General features: G+C 42.2%; 1 protein-coding gene across 5 annotated transcripts in view; it reads left to right on the top strand.

Annotated features, from left to right (window-relative positions):
* RALYL (RALY RNA binding protein like) overlaps positions 1 to 13,091 on the top strand; it is a 937,349-nt gene extending 924,258 nt beyond the window's left edge. For all 5 annotated transcript variants that reach the window (XM_073550584.1, XM_073550582.1, XM_073550583.1 and 2 more), the window contains one exon: positions 9,074 to 13,091. The gene's annotated coding sequence lies outside the window, so the exon portion shown is untranslated. The remainder of the gene's footprint in view (positions 1 to 9,073) is intronic.
* The last annotated feature ends 396 nt before the right edge of the window (positions 13,092 to 13,487 follow it).

The following is a 13,487-nucleotide window of genomic DNA, read 5'->3' as shown; positions in this document are numbered from 1 at the left end:
TTTGTAAGGACCACATCACATTTGAAGGGACTTTTAGGGTCTATATGACAGAAAATACCCAAAAGTGACAAAATTCTAAAAACTGCACCCCTCAAAGTGCTCTAAACCACATTCAAGAAGTTTATTAACGTTTTAGGTGCTTCACAGGAATTAAGGAAATGTGGAAGGAAAAAATGAACATATAACTTTTTCTCACAAAAAATATTGCTTTTGCCCCAACTTTTTTAATTTCACAAGCGTAACAGGAGAAAATGGACCATACAATGTGTTATGCAATTTCTCCTGAGTACACTGATACCCCCCATATGTGGTCCAAAACTACATTTGAGGCACAGTGCAAAGCTCAGAAGGAGAGAGGCGCCATATTGGAGTTCAGATATTGCTGGAATGGTTTGAGGGTGCCATGTCACATTGGCAGAGCCCCAGAGGTGTCATAACAGCTGAATCCCCCCATAAATGACCCCATTTTACAAACTACATTCCCCGAATGAATTCATCTAGGGGTGCAGTGAGCATGTTGACACCTTATGTGCCTCACATAATTTTAAACCATTGGGAGGTGAATAAAGAATAATTACATTTTTACCACTAAAATGTTGTTTTAGCTTTTAATTTTTATAGGGGCTAATGGGAAAAAATGTTGTGTAATTTCTCCTGAGTACACCAATACCCTTCATATAATTGGGAAATACTTTTCAGGCACAGTGGAAGGTTCAGAAGGGAGGGAGCGCCAGATTATAGTGCAGATTTTAGTATTGTGCTGATGTTATAGTTTACAGGTGCCATGACCCACTGGGAGCGCCTGTGAGGTTCCAGAACAGCAGAACTCCCATAAGTGACTCCATTTTACAAACTACACCTCTCAATAAATTAATATAAGGGTGCAGTGATCATATTGACAACACAGGTGTGACACAGAATTTTATACCATTGGACAGTGAAGAAAAAAATAATTATGTTTTTTACCCCAAAAATGTTGTTTTAGGGTGGTTTCACATTAGCGCTTTTTAAGCGCACGCACGGCCGGGGGTAGCTCCGCCCCCGAGCCGGCTCTCTGCCCGGCGTGCCCGCCCCTTGCTTGTAGGGCCGCCTCCTAGCGCACAGCGGCGCCTGCGATCAGCGCACCCTATCTTTAGCATAGGGTGCGCAGATCGTTCGCAGGCCGTGCGCTAGTTGCGCTTTGACCTGCGCTGCGCACTTTTGACGGTGCGCCGTGCGCGCCAAAATCCGAAAAGTTTGATTTTGGCGCGCACAGCGCACCGTCAATAGTGCGCAGCGCAGGTCAAAGCGCAACTAGCGCACGGCCTGCGCACGATCTGCGCACCCTATGCTAAAGATAGGGTGCGCCGATCGCAGGCGCCGCTGTGCGCTAGGAGGCGGCGCTACAAGCAAGGGGCGGGCACACCGGGCAGAGAGCCGGCTCAGGGGCGGAGCTACCCACGGCCGTGCGTGCGCTTAAAAAGCGCTAATGTGAAACCACCCTTAGCCCCAGATTTTGCATTCTCACTCTAGGTAATGGGTAAAAATCGCACCAAAATTTGCCACACAATTTCTGTTAAACGTGGCAATGCCCCATAGAGTATATGGCTATACAGAATTGCTTAGCCGTGCGGCGAGACTGTCGGGGCTGAGCTATATTTGACAAATTATCGCTGAATAGTTTGCAGACTCCATATACAGAGCCCCTAAGTGCCAGAAGAGCAGAATCCCCCTCGAGTGGATGTTGCCAAGTGAACATAGCAAATTGCCATTGTAGCGCCCAGTACATTGTGCCCAGCTTGTGCTTCAGAAGACACGCACTCCGTAAATTAGGCGGGCTCTCATTGCTACAGAAATGCCAAATATGTGGACACTAAATGTTGTTTAGGCTCAGAAGGGAGGGGGGCATATGGACTTGGGAGCACAGAATTCACTGGGTTTCTTATGCGGGGCGAGGAGCCTTTTTCCAGAGCCTTTACCAGTAACGTGGAAGCCCCCTATATTTCCATCAAGAAATAATGGACTTGAGTGGGGACTTGCTTTTTCTATGGATTGATTTGAAGCTTTTATTGGGAACATTTTACATAATGTTTGGGATCACATTTATTTTTTTCCTTAGTCCCTCTATGGAACTGTAACTTTTATTACTCTGATCACTGGTATAATGCTTTGAAGTGCGCCATCATGGCGGGGGGTGCTGATCACATGGGGGAGGGAGCCCCCTCCCTCTCCCAGGCTTCTAAAGGCTGTGGTAGCTATCAATCGCATCATTCAAGGGGCAGTGCGGTCACCGCTCCTGGCTGTGACAGATGGAGCTCGGCTAACATTTAAGCCGAGCTACTGGCGGTGATAGAGCGTGCACAGCTATCGCCATGCCAATTATTTACATCATTCTGCATAGACTCCTTCCTAAACATGATGTAAACTTACATAAAATGTCGTGAAGGGGGTTATTATGTGCATATCCTGCCATTTTTTATCCTATATGATTAAAAGCTAAGTTTTTACTGCTTTATTTTGGTGCTGGAGAACATACTCTTTTGGACCATTGAGAGCCAAATTATTTTGCAACTAAAATGTAAGTGAAACCACTGTTCCCAATACGCTTACTATGTATCTGGGCTTTTTCTGCTCCCCGTGAGGAAATGGACACGTGAACGTCAAGTGGGTCACGCTATCAGAGGCATTTTATAGGTAACAACCCTTAATTCATGACTTGATATGATAGGTGTATGGTGATATGGTTGAGCAGTAAAAGTAGTTTTATGATGACCGGTCGTCAGGACCTCTGTGGTTGAGTGAACACTATAATTCTTATGACCTTATTTATTCTGTATCTTGTTGCATCATAAAATGGTGATTCATAATATATGTCTCCATTCCCATGTTGTTATGTTATGGCCTTTTGTTTGAGCTCTCCAAGGAAGTCCCCTTATTTTAATATTTTATATATATACTACATTTTGTTTTTTACGGTATAAAAGTAGAATAATTTTTTTTCTGGTGTATTAAAAAGAAAAACTGTCACTTGTTAAAAAAAATGTTTTAAATACCTTTAAAATCATACTTTTTTTTTTCATTGCTGCATTGCTCCATTGCAGAGATACATTTGTTTATTTGGGAGCACAGTATGTGACATCTCAGCTACTAGCTCAACTGGGCACCTCTTCAGTCTTCTCTAGGGGTATGTACTTTTATCCCTCCCTCCCAGACACTGCAAGTCTCAGCTCGGAAACGTCTGATCCTGCTAGAATGTTAGGTCAGAAGTCAAGCTGTGATTGGCAGCATCTGGAAGGCAGGGTAAAAGCACACAATCCCAGGGAAAGACCTAAATAAACACCCAATTGAACCGTAAGGAGGGATTTCACATGTTGCACTCCAATAGTAATAAATGTAAATATCTTTATAATGGAGCGTTGCAGCCCAAAATGGAAAAAAGGTTCCTAATCAGGGGAGCTCATAAATTTTATCAGGCATTTAAGTACATTTTTTGAGCAAGTGACATGTTATTTTTAAAAACAAAATGATGTTCACAGTCAGCGTTACATTGTGAAAACGTAATTGTGTAATGTTCAGAACAGTGTTAATGAGTTCCATTTTCTAATTGATCTGTCTACACAAATACTTTTGTCTCCTGCAATACTATTAATAAGGCAGAACAAATAATATAAAATAATATGAATGTAATAAGATTATGAACATAGGACCTTCATATTTTGTGGCAATCACAGATAATTGGAAATCCAATCTCCTTAATGATAAAAGCCTCATCCTGCCACTTAGAGAAGCAGATAAATAGCAACATATTGAAGTGGGAATCAGAAAATTGAATTGTGAGTCGTGACTCGCAGATGTGAATAACAGATGTGAATCCATTTACTTTGATGATTCCTATCCTATGGGTATTGCATTTAGAAGCACCGTGTTATTAGGGTCATGAGCATCTTTAAGTAGTCCCATAGTCTCATCTGCCCTGTACACCGAGGAGTTTTTGTTTTCATTGACAAACACAGATGATGTTGCTTTCTAAAATTATACATTCTTAATGCATACTGTAGTGGCCTCGGTGACATTCGGTGGTTGGTTCTCAATCATAGGTTTACTTTTGAGCAGCATTTTATGGCTTTTATTCTTATCTTGTTTTGATCCTGTAAATATCCCCATAACTGTTAAAGGGAATCTGCCATAAAAAGCTGCAACTAATCTGCAGATATGGGGTTATTATTCAGGTTAATGGCAATTTCAAGTTGCCTAGCACCCACACTGAGAGCCCCACTGCTGAGAGGAAATTAACTTTATTTTTCCCGGCCACCTTGGGCTTTCAGTCATAGGTAGAGTTGAGCAAATTTGTTCGGGGTTCCTCTTATTCGGCAAGCTATAGCGCTTACCGAATAAGCTGCAGAGGGAGCCCGGCTTTCTGGATCCTACAGGCTGATCAGCTGATCGGCGCCGCAGCTGCATGTGTTGCGGCTGTGTCACAGTCACAACACATGCAACAAACTGGCTCTCCATGCATGTGCTGTGACTGTCACACAGCCGTGACACATGCAGCTGTGGCGCCGATCAGCTGGTGTGATCCATGAAGCCCGGTTCCTTCTGTAGCTTACTTGGTAAGCGCTATAGCTTGCCGAATAAGAGGGAACCCGAACAAATTCGCTCAACTCTAGTCATAGGTGTTTGCCCTGCTTCAGTCCCCACTCAGTACATAGTCAGCGGAGGTGGCACTCACGCATGGGCACTGACTGGTTCTAATACTGATGCAGCTGTCTGTCATAGTCGGGGGATCACTTGCAGCCGCTGCTCACTGTGTACTGAGCAGGGACTGAAGCCACGCCAGCCCATCTCTGACTGAAAGCCTGAGGCTGTGAAGAGGAATAAACTTCAATTCCTCCCGACAATGGGGCTCTCAGTGCAGGCATCAGGCAGCTTGAGAATGCTATTAACCTTCGGATTGACACTATATCTGCAGGTTATTGGTGTTTTTTACATGATACTGTCTCTTTAAACTAAGTTCCAAAATCGTCTGTGTATGTCTCATAAGCTAAGCCATGTCCACCTCGACCACTCCTCACTGCCTATATGTGGCTGTAGGACACCTGGTTGCACCAGCAGCCTTACCCTCTGCTCCGACTCCAGTAGTACAATAAGATTATTAGCCCTAACTACCGGGCTAAACACAACTTCCCCATTATACGTATATTAGCCAAAATGGAACATATCTGCAGCTTTATGTAGAAAATCAACTGACAAATATGGAGGACAAGAATATATTGCGCTAGCTAGAGATGAGAGAATCCATTTTCTGGACTCAGATCTAACGGTCTGGTCTGTATTCCATGGCTGCTTGATGAGAGCCCTGCAAACCGCCTCCTACCAGGTAGTATTAGCGGCTCTTCTTTTGATTAGCTGACCTGGCATTACGTCATCATTATGGCATGATGCATATACAATGTCAAGCCAGAGAGGCTAATCTGAAGAGGAGCCGTGGATGATGGAAGGCAGGAGGTGGCTCAGCGGGCACCCATTCAGCACCATTGCATGCCAACATGGCCCCTTGACAATTGATTATAATAGTACATCTAGGGTCTTAGTTATATGGTGCACAATAACACATTTTTAAAAGGGTGCGAACTGCCATGGGCGCATCAGTGGAGGATTGGTGGAATACTGGATACACAACTGTCCTTTTGCAACCGCCGGGATTTGAGATCATTCTAATCCCAGCAGTTTACATTCTTAGTGACATGATAAAACTTCATCACAGAACTGTAAAAAAAATTACAATCCCAGCAATAGATGAATAGCCAAAAATGTTGAATCTAATCTACAGGAGTATTACCCTTTATGATTTTTGGTTTCTACAAATGTTCAACTGTTCTTTCTTTGATTGTTGAGTGGGCAGACTCTTCTCCTTTAGAGAAAGAACTGAGAAAATGCTGCATTCCCCCTACTCCCCCAGCTAATGTGTCACGCTATACCTGTAAAGGTTTCCGAACCTTTTACTTAGATCCTGCAGGCTCCTGAAAATTTATGAAGATGCCACTTTACCCTGATGCAATATATTGTAAAGTTTTATCTATTATTTAACTGATTTAAAGAGAATCTGTCATCAGGTTTTTGCTCTACCATTTGAGAGCAGCATAATCTATCACTTACTCGGTTAGGCTAGTTTCAGTCTAGCGTTTTTGTCAGCAGCGCATGGCGCCGCTAAGCCCCGCCGTCTGCCGCGCCCACTCCAGTCATCTCCGCCTAGTATCGCACATCGCTGCAAGCGATCTGCACACCCTATCTTTTGCATAGGGTGCACAGACCATGCGCTGGCCATGCGCTAGTAGGATTTTGTGTGCGCTGCGCCTTTTTGACGGTGCGCCGACGTGCGCCGAACGCACAATGTTGCATTTTGGTGCACTTGGCGCACCATCCAAAGGGCGCAGCGCACGCAAAATCCTACTAGCGCACGGCCAGCGCACGGTCTACGCACCCTATGCTAAAGATAGGGTGTGCAGATCGCATGCAGCGATGTGCGATACTAGGCAGAGATGACCGGAGGGGGGACGGCAGGGGGCGGGGCTTAGCAGCGCCTTGCGCTGCTGGCAAAAACGCTAGTCTGAAACTAGCCTTACATGTTCCAATTTTGCAAAAATCACTGTTTTCTTTGCTGCAGATCTACCAGTTCTCTGAGTGCTGAGCTCTGTATAACTCCACCCACACCACTGATTGGCAGCTTTCTGGGTACACTGTGCATAAACAGAAAGCTGCCAATCGGTGGTGGGGGTGTGGCTGAACTAGGTGGCAGCAGGCCAAGTACTCCTCTAGTGATAATCTCCTACTAAAAAAACTGTGATATTATCAAACCTCCAGCATGCATCTCAGTAAGTGACACATCACTGGAATCAAAGTCTCTTTCTCTACATTGTACTGCTCTCAAATTAGGCCTCTTTCACACATCCGGTTTGTGCCGTCAGGCACAATCCGGCATGTGTGTAAAAAAACGGATCCGGTTTTTTTTACCGCCGGATGCGTTTTTTTGTCATTGAGAAGCACATGCGCCGGATCGCGCCGCATGTGCTTCCGTTTGTTCCGGTTTTTACCGGATCCGGCTGAATTCCTCTGTCCGGCGGCCGGACAGGACGGGTGCTGCAGCGTTTTTTTGTCCGGCGAAAAAAGCCGGACATGGACGTATGCGGCCCTTCCGGCTCTGCGGGACAATGTTTCTCAATGGCACATTCCGGCCGCCGGATCAGACTTCTACCTGATCCGGCCACCGCATGCACGGTTTTACCCTGTGCGCATGCCTGGATATCTCTCTCTCTCTCTTTAACCCGTTCTCTCTCTCTCATACCCCGGTCTCTCTCTCTCTCTTTCATATCCCGTTCTCTCTCTCTTTCATGCCCCGTTCTCTCTCTCTTTCATGCCCCGTTCTCTCTCTCTTTCATGCCCCGTTCTCTCTCTCTTTCATACCCTGTTCTCTCTCTCTTTCATACCACGTTCTCTCTCTTTTTCATACCCCGTTCACCGGCTCCTGGATCCTTTTCTTCCCTGGTGACCCCTTTGCAACATAGCCGTGTCAGGCGCGGTAAGATGCGCCGCATATACTTCCGGTCCCTCCGTTCACGGCTGGATCCGGCACTCCATCTTTTTGCCGCATGGCGCCGGAATGCCACCGACGGACATGTGAAAGTAGCCTTAGATTCCAAAAACCTGATGACAGATTTCGTCTAAAGAGTCACAGTCATTTTTTCTTTTCTCCTTAAATCAATAGTACATGTAAAAAAAAGGAAACTTTACAATATACCTTATAAGTGAAATCTTCATCTATCTCCTCTCATTCGTAATTTTCACAATTCACAGGTAAATTTTGTCTTCCATGAATGAAGACCAGAGTTACTAACTTGACTTTTCATTTTTTTCTAAACAGCTTATCAAATATCACGAACAGACAATATTTTTTATGAACATATTGGAAAACTATAATAAATAAATTATTATGATGAAAAGTGATATTTGTCTACAGCCCATAATTCTTATATGAAGACATTATCTGCAGTCACAGTGAGCTATGCAATGATGGCAGTTACAGTCAAAATAATCTGTATAGGTTTCTTCAGCTTCAAAAAATATCACGGATTCCTTAATTTTTTTTACAGTTGGGGCAATTTTTACAGATTGTCCTGGAATTTCTGATGAATACTTTCCCATAACTGAGATAGGAGATGGCAGTTGGTGCTCATAAAGTTCTATGAAGAGGGGAGGGAGGAAGAGGTGCTAGAGACAGACACAGACATTTTGTCACGCTGTGACGACCTTTGGTAAGGAAGGGGGGCCTCTAACTTTCTCTGAAACTGGGAGCCTAACAATCCCTGTCCCGTGGGTACTTTTGAAGGTAGAAAGGCCCAAGTCTCCGACATTACTATGCTCTTGTTAATCCCTGGTCTGTCCTCTCCCACACACCATGAGGCCTGGGACAGAAATTTAAGGTAAACAAGACATAAAGACAAAATGGGGATAACTGAAAGCAACAAAAATACAAACAGTAACCAAAGATAAAGAGGAATATAGGGAAGGATAGGAATGTACCAACCAAATGGGAATAGAACAATGAGGAAAGCATGCACCCAAAAACAGCACGCAACAATCTCCGGTAGCAAAAATGATCTCCTGTGAGGCACAGTGTCTCCAGGAAACTAGGAAGCAATGCTTTCACTGGCAAGACAGAGAAGGTCTGGCCAGGTTTTATAGGGAAAGGTAATGACCAGATCAGAAGCAGCTGAAATTGAGCTGCAAGTTTCTGACCAGCATAGAAATGGTCATTAAGCTCTTCAGCACCAATGAAAACAAAATCCGTTTAATATGGCACACAAACACATAGGCTAAATGGAAGATATGCGATTCCCAATACGTAGTGATTTTCTAACCCCAGATATCCCAGGAGGTCGTGACACACTCATGACACATTCTGCTGCAAGTTCCCCTGAAAAGATGGTTACATTTTAGCTTATACCACTGATAGTTATATAATAGGAAAAAACCTTTCTTGCAATATGTCTGCTCTTTTCATTTTCTTTAATCCGCTTTCCTTTTATCCCTTTTGCAGGTACATTCCTGGGTACTGTGAAAAGAGAATAACATTTATTTAATGGCACACAAAAAGCCTGAAGAAAAATTGACTTTACATTTTCTCATGTTTTCCAACTGTATTACTAGTAACATAGTTTTGTTATTTAGGTTGTAAAGGTGTTCTTTCTTTTTATTTGCTTTTTTTCAATTTTTTTGTAGATTGTTATGTTAATATTATAAATAATCTTTGATCCAGCTGTGCGATAATTTGGAAAGAGCATCAAGAAATTGTACACATATGTAAATTTGAATGAGCCATTTTCTATGAATAGGACTTGTCTGTCGGTTGCTGCAACAGCATTTGAGTTGTGTGTGCATCTCTGTCTGTACTACAATAGATGTATATAGGAGTACGATTGCACTATCGTGCTTTATTCACACATTTGGTTATTGTCATGTAAATAATAAAATTGATCTTATCAGTCTTAAAGAGGTTGGCTACTACTTTTTCATTGATGACCTATCCTTAGGCACCTCAGCCAATCAGCTGTACTCTGTGCCGGCAGCTGATGGAAGTGCTCAGTTACGGAGCTGCTCTGTCTACTGATAGTGGCTGCGGGCAGGTACTGCACATCCACACCTTTCTGATTTGAATAGAGAGCAAATGTGCAATTCCCATTCGTGGCCTCTATCAGTAGACCGTAGAAGGAGCAGCTCCGTAACTGAGCTGTTCTTGCTGCCGCCGGCACCGAGTACAGCTGATCGGCAGGATGCTGATTGTTCCACCCCAAGCAATCAGACATTGATGACCTATCCTAAATTGACAATATCTTTAAAAGGGTGGACCATTTTTTACAATGTTCCTTTGTTAAAAAGGTCCTCCAATAATAAACTGAGCGCAAACTGTCATGCTCGTGCCGCCCTTAGAAATTAGCTCCACTCCTGTATAGCACCACCACTGGAAAGACGAAGCATTACATGCTGCGCATTGAAACAAAAGGGGGGTCCGTTTAATAAACAGAATTGACAAGTTCTCTAGAAGGACATTCTTTTCAATTAAGCATAATAATGAAGATTTTCTTTTTTACTTGCACATGTAATGTCTCTTCCATCTTTGGTTGGTATATTAGCATAAACACAAATTTATTTTAGTAAATATATATGAAATATTTATATATATTTATCTTTCCTTTTTTATATTATATAGCATAAAATAAATATCTACTTTAATTTCAGAGTGGATGTTATTAATAGATAGGAATGAAAAAAAATATAAGAATACATTTTACATACGGATATATCTGGAATGAGAACATTTTCTTTGGGAATTTAGTATTTTTTTTCAGATGTAAATGTTACATAAAATAATATAAGGGTATGTTCACACGTTGCGAATTGGTCTGCGGATTTTTCCGTCCGGAATCTGCAGAATCCTGCGTTTTACCTGCGGATTTACTGCGGATTTTGTGCGTATTTCACCTGCGTTTTTACACCTGCAGATTCCTATAATGGAATAGGTGTAAAAACGCTGCGGATTCCGCACAAAGAATTGACTTGCTGCGGAAAATAAACTGCTGCGTTTCCACGCGGAATTTTCCACAGCATGTGCACAATGGTTTTGTTTTCCATAGGATACCATGGTTACTGTACATCGCATGGAAATCTGCTGTGGATCCGCAGACCAATCCGCAACGTGTGCACATACCCTTATTGTAGCTAAGAGATTTATTTCCTGTCCACATCTAAGGTTTAATTCATGAACTCTCTTTTGCATTTTTTAATGTAAATAGGTAAAAAAATACAGCACTGATCAGTTTCTTAATATATGCTTCTAGTGTCAGAGCTAAATTTTACTGATACTGAGATCCTTATCTCCTGCATAAACTTGGACTTGACTGGTCAGGTTTTGACTGCCTGTAGCCATCACTAGAGGGCGCATAAGAGCCTACTGTATATTCATTAAAGGGATTCTGTCAGGAGAATCAGCCCTCCTAAGTTATCTGTATGGGCATGTAAATCATGGGAAGCTGAATAAAATGATACCGTGTTATCTGCGATCTGATGTCTTAGTCCAAAGAAATCCAAGGTTTTCTTATATGTAAATGAGCTTTTAAGATCTACGGGCCTTACACTGAACTGCATGAGAATCTGCCTCCAGAGATTATTCTAACTAAAAGGGGGAGTTGCCAGTGTGATTTGTAATGGCCGCTCTCTGCTCTCCTGATCTCCCTGCAGAGCTGTGTGTGGTTATAACTGACATCTGCAGGTTCCTCTCAGCTTCAACTTTGATCTCACAGGCAGCCAGCGTTGTAATACAGCAGAGCTGTGAGAGCTACAGCTGGAAATGTGTTTGTAAGAAGACAAAGTTCAGTTCTACTACTTCTCTGTGTGAGTTACATATATTACCATTGTTAACGTCGCTTTTCACAATAAAACAGTATGCAATCAGCTCATGAGTCCCCTCTATTGGCAGCTGTAGGAAACCAACATTTTATTATTCATCTGTATCTGCACAGACGATTTTGATTTCTGCGTAAAAATTACTGGACTTCAGCACTGAAAATAATACATTTATCAAATTAATTAGCACAACATGTTAGATTGAAAATTATATGATTATTAAAATGGAGCGTCTAATGATAAACTATGAAAAATCAGTATGAAAAATAGCGGGTCTAACGATAAAGCAGGGAGATTTACATTACAGTGCTTCTGGTAAAGAAATATCATATTAAAATTAATTCAATCGCTTTTTTTCTCCATTGCAATATTATCTTTTAGCATCAAAGTGGTACAATTAGTTCTCCTGGGGTATAATCTAATAAAGAAACATTAGTACAGGTCCAACTCTGCGTTCAGTAACATAGGAACGATAATGAAATCATAGGCACCGAGGGAGATGAGGGAGATGGAAGTAATGGCTTGGCCTTCATCTCTGTAATTGGCTTGCTCTAGGTTGGTGCAGTTTTGCACTAATTACGTCTGGGCCCATTTTGTTCTCAGCCATTATATCGGAGATAACATTTATATAACAATAACACATTTCGGTCAATTATTTTTCAGGTGGGAATAAAACAATAAAATATGTCCATAAATTTGCTCGTCAGTGCCTGTCAGGGTATCATTACAGACAGATTTATGTCGTTACCGATGTCAGATCTTTTTACGGCTCTAGACAGATTTGCTCAGCCCGCTCCAAATCAAGATCACTGTCGAAATAACAATTCCATTGTTCGTGACTTCCTTGTAAATGTGCGTTGAAGGGGTTGTCTTGGATTAGATCAAGAGGGTCTGCAAATTTTGTAGACGAGCCGCCGGTTCTGGGGGGCATTTGCATTGGTCGATATCCTAGGAGCGCTAGATTCTTGATAATCTTGCAGTGTCAACAGGCTGCTGATCGGCCGACCAATAAGTAAAATGCTTGTTTGTTAGGTTAAATGATTTTTTTGTATTTGCTTAACTAATCATCTTTCTCGAAAGCACATCATCATGGATGTTCGCTGCCGAGAACAATGGCAGCTTGTGCACACTGAACAATCTATTACAGGTCACTCGGTGGACATCTGACGACAGGTCTAAACATATAATGACGCACTTTGCGTAAACCCGCAACTGTCTATATCATGTTTGACATATCGACCAATGGTCAAGGGTGGCATTCTTTCTGTAAAATTAGCAGACCCTATTTATGTAATCTCATATCTAATCAGAGACCATCCATTTCCAGTAATATGGCTGCACTTGCCCGTTGGTTGCCTCCGCTATTGCACCTTAGCGCCTTTCACGGGAATGAAGCTGATCTGCAATACCAAACACGGACAAGAATGGCGCTGTTCCTGGGAAATTAGCAGGCTCTTTTTATTTATTCTCAGATAAACTATTTAATTGCATAATGCTTTTGTTTGCTTGTCTCTCTTTTTTACTATGTGTTTATTTAACGCTGTTAATGTAACATTATCTGGACGCCGGTTATATTTGCAGAATGTCGTCACAATTTTGCTCATATGTGTAAGATAATTTTTAAATGTTTATAAATAAAGAATTTCTTGACCTTCTATGCAGTAAGAGTTTCCTTTCTTAGGCCACGTTCACACCTTCAGTATTTGACATCAGTATTTGTAAGCCAAAACCAGGAGTGGGTGATAAATCCAGAAGTGGTGACGTGTTTCTATTATACTTTTCCACTGATTGTTCCTCTCCTGGTTTTACAAATACTGATGTGAAACACTGACCGTGTGAACGTGGCTTTTTACCTGCAACGTCCACATTCACATTTGGGTATCGAAACCTCTGCAGGTTCTTACTTCTGTAAAATAGGTTAATTTGAGGTTCATTGAGAGCCCAGATATAAATGAATACATGAAAGATGGCGCTGGACAATAACCTGGTTTGTGTCAGGTTCTAATATAAAAATAACTTTTTTTTGAACTATTGATAATCTATATTGAAAC

Source organism: Dendrobates tinctorius, unplaced genomic scaffold (assembly GCF_039654945.1).
Source record: "Dendrobates tinctorius isolate UK_male_01 unplaced genomic scaffold, ASM3965494v1 ptg000165l, whole genome shotgun sequence".
Lineage (NCBI taxonomy): Eukaryota > Metazoa > Chordata > Amphibia > Anura > Dendrobatidae > Dendrobates > Dendrobates tinctorius.
Note: the sequence above shows the minus strand (reverse complement) of the source record. Positions and strands in the feature narration are given on the sequence as shown.